General features: G+C 45.0%; 1 pseudogene; it reads right to left on the minus strand.

Annotated features, from left to right (window-relative positions):
- Positions 1–1,319: 1,319 nt before the first annotated feature.
- On the minus strand, positions 1,320–2,854 carry LOC132357544 (elongation factor 1-alpha 1-like; annotated as a pseudogene).
- Positions 2,855–3,454: the final 600 nt, after the last annotated feature.

The following is a 3,454-nucleotide window of genomic DNA, read 5'->3' on the forward strand; positions in this document are numbered from 1 at the left end:
TGGGACAGTTAAATATCCCAATAAGCATTGATCTCCAGTTCACCAGCTATCTAAACATCCATATGCCCATGAGAAATGCCAACCACCACAGGCAAAGATAAAGCCAGGTGTAGCACAGAGGATTCCAGCTAACATATGGTTATTGATAGCTTTGTTGGCTGGAATTTCCTGATTGACATGTTCAAGCCAGGGGTCAGAGGAATTGAGATGACATTCTGTAAGGTACCATCCTAGCCTAGAGAAGTCTTTTCTAAAAGCCTTGAAAAGAGGAGTTAGCTTCTTTGCATTTCCCTTGGGTGCAGGGTAATGGATCGTATTTAAATAAGAAAAAGAGTGCCAAGGTGGAGGTGTTGAGCTGAGCTAGTATGGTTATGGTTGGAGAATGTTTGAAACAAGGTGTGGGAACACCTGGGTGTAACAGCCTAACCAGATAGTTAACACCAGTAGGCTTGTGAGTATAACTGACAGTGGCATTTGGGACTAAAGAGAAATTGGTTACAGGTAAAACCAAGGGATCTCCAACACCGTGAACAGATCAGAGTTTCTGGTGACAGATCCAACAGTCAGAAAGGTTTCCTCCTTTCTCAGGAGATTGGGAAATGCAGATAAGAGTATTGTCTTTCCAATAAAGAGAAGGAGAAAATAGGGTAAGAAGCAACAGTGAGAAAAGGTATACAGGCCTGGTCTGGTTATGTTGGGAAAGCTGTCTCCTTCAGAGGCTGTGTCCACTTCAGTTCCTGAAAATCTTTATTTTCAGGTCACCAGTTTGTGTGCAGGTCCAGCCAGGGTTTGGTGTTTTCTTTAGATGTGACACATGAATCCAAGAGTCTATTCCTTGGAGTTTGGCAACACAAGGGTTGGTTAATGGTACCTGATAGGGGCCTTTCCAGTGAGCTTGAAGGGACTCTTTCTGGAGGTGTCTTGTCCAATAGGTGAAATCTCCAGGTGGTAAGGAATGATGTTTAAAGTCTTCGTCTCCAGAGAAGATGGGAGACACTGAGAAAAGATTGCTCTACTAGAGCATGGCTATTTTCAACAGAAGCAATGAAGCCTTTATAATTTTGAAGGATGATCTCCTTTTATCAGTTGTGATCAAAAGAAGCAGGAGCCAGGTGTATTGGGCATCCTGTGATTATCTCAGAGTGAGAGTTTATCGGTTCTAAAAGGGTTTAGACATGAGATTTAGAAGGACTAATGGCAGTGCCTTTGGCCAGGATACTACAAATGGAAGGGTTTCTACAAATTTTGCAAATTGCGTCTTTTTTTTTTTTTATTAAACTTTTTTAATGGGTCTCAAATTCTCTGACCGATTTTTGGTCAAGTTGTTTCCATTAAAAAGTATTGATTTTAAAAACTAATAACTTAAAACTGCCACACACAAAACAAATGGTCCACAAAACATTCTCCTTTCCTTCTGAAGGTTTTACGATGCATTGTTATCATTAACCAGTCTTTTGCTATTACACTTAAATGGCCAATTGAGACAAACAGTTCTGAGACCGTTCTTCCACCACTGATTAAGACTGGGGTGGCAGGTATTGGGGATAATATTCATTTAGCATTCTGAGCTCTCTGGGCAGACTTGGTGACCTTGCCAGCTCCAGCTCCCTTCTTGTCCACTGCTTTGATGACACCCACAGCAACCGTCTGTCTCACGTCACCAACAGCAAAAGGGCCCAGAGGAGGATAGTCAAGAGAAGCTCTCAACACACATGGGTTTGCCAGGAACCATATCAACGATGACAGCATCACCAGATTTCAAGAATTTGGGGCCATCTTCCAGCTTTTTCCCAGAACGACGATCTATCTTCTCCTTCAGTTCAGCAAACTTGCAAGCAATGTGAGCTGTGTGACAGTCCAGCACAGGTGCATATTCAGCACTGATTTGGCCTGGATGGTTCAAGAATAACCACCTGAGCTGTGAAGCCAGCTGCTTCCATCGGTGGGTCATTTTTGCTGTCACCAGCCACATTGCCACGACGAACATCTTTGACAGACACGTTCTTCACATTGAAGCCCACATTGTCCCCAGGAAGGGCTTCACTCAAAGCTTCATGGTGCATTTCAGCAGACTTCACTTCAGTTGTCACGTTGACTGGAGCAAAGGTGACCACAATGCCAGGTTTGAGAACACCAGTCTCCACTCGACCCACAGGGACAGTGCCAATACCACCAATTTTGTAGACGTCCTGGAGGGGCAAACACAAGGGCTTGTCAGTTGAGTGAGTTGGTGGCAGGATGCAATCCAGAGCTTCAAGCAGTGTGGTCCCACTGGCATTGCCATCTTTATGGGTGACTTTCCATCCCTTGAGCCACAGCATGTTAGCACTTGGCTCCAGCATGTTGTCACCATTCCAGCCAGAAGTTGGCACAAATGCTACTGTGTTGGGGTTGTAGCCAATTTTCTTAATGTAGGTGCTGACTTCCTTAACAGTTTCCTCGTATCTCTTCCGGCTGTAGGGTGGCTCAGTGGAATCCATTTTGTTAACTCCAACAATGAGTTGTTTCACACCCAGAGTGTAGGCCAGAAGGGCACGCTCACGGGTCTGCCCATTCTTGGAAACACCTGCTTCAAATTCACCAGCACCAGCAGCAACAATCAGGACAGCACAATCAGCCTGGGATGTGCCTGTAATCATGTTTTTGATGAAGTCTCTGTGTCCCGGGGCATCAATGATGGTCACATAGTACTTGCTGGTCTCGAATTTCCAGAGGGAGATATCAATGGTGATACCATGCTCGCGTTCAGCTTTCAGTTTGTCCAGGACCCAGGCATACTTGAAGGAGCCCTTTCCCATCTCGGCAGCCTCCTTCTCGAACTTTTCAGTGGTTCTCGTGTCGATCCCACCACATTTGTAGATCAGATGGCCAGTAGTGGTAGACTCCCCCAAATCTACGTGTCCAATGACAACGATGTTGATGTGGGTCTTCTCCTTTCCCAGTTTTGCTTAGGTTTAGCGGTGGTTTTCATGACACCTGTGTCCTGGTGGCAAACCCGTTGCGAAAAAGCACAAATTGAGTCTTAATGTTGCTGTTAGTGCATTGGACCAGCCCTGAGGATTGAGGGTGGGAAGCACAGTGAAAATGCGTTAGGACTGGCCAAACAACACAGACTTGCTGTAATATTTGACCAGTACATTGGGTTCCCTGGTTGCTCTGGAGCTCAAGAGGGGTTCCTGAGGGTAAGGATAATCTTTCCTAAAATAATTTTAGCCACAGAAGAGGCAGTAGCTTGTCTACACAGAAGGGCTTAGACCCAGTGGGAAAAAATACAAACCATGACTAAAACATATTTATATCCATGAGATGGGGGAAATTGAATAAAATCCATCTCCCAAACCTCCAGTGGTCCATTGGGCAATTTAAAGTGTTCCGGAGCACTGCAAACAGGTTTTCCTGAATTATATTTTGGGCAGGTGGGGCAAGCAGAGTAGGCACTTTTTGTGGCCTTATT

Source organism: Balaenoptera ricei, chromosome X, assembly GCF_028023285.1.
Source record: "Balaenoptera ricei isolate mBalRic1 chromosome X, mBalRic1.hap2, whole genome shotgun sequence".
NCBI lineage: Eukaryota > Metazoa > Chordata > Mammalia > Artiodactyla > Balaenopteridae > Balaenoptera > Balaenoptera ricei.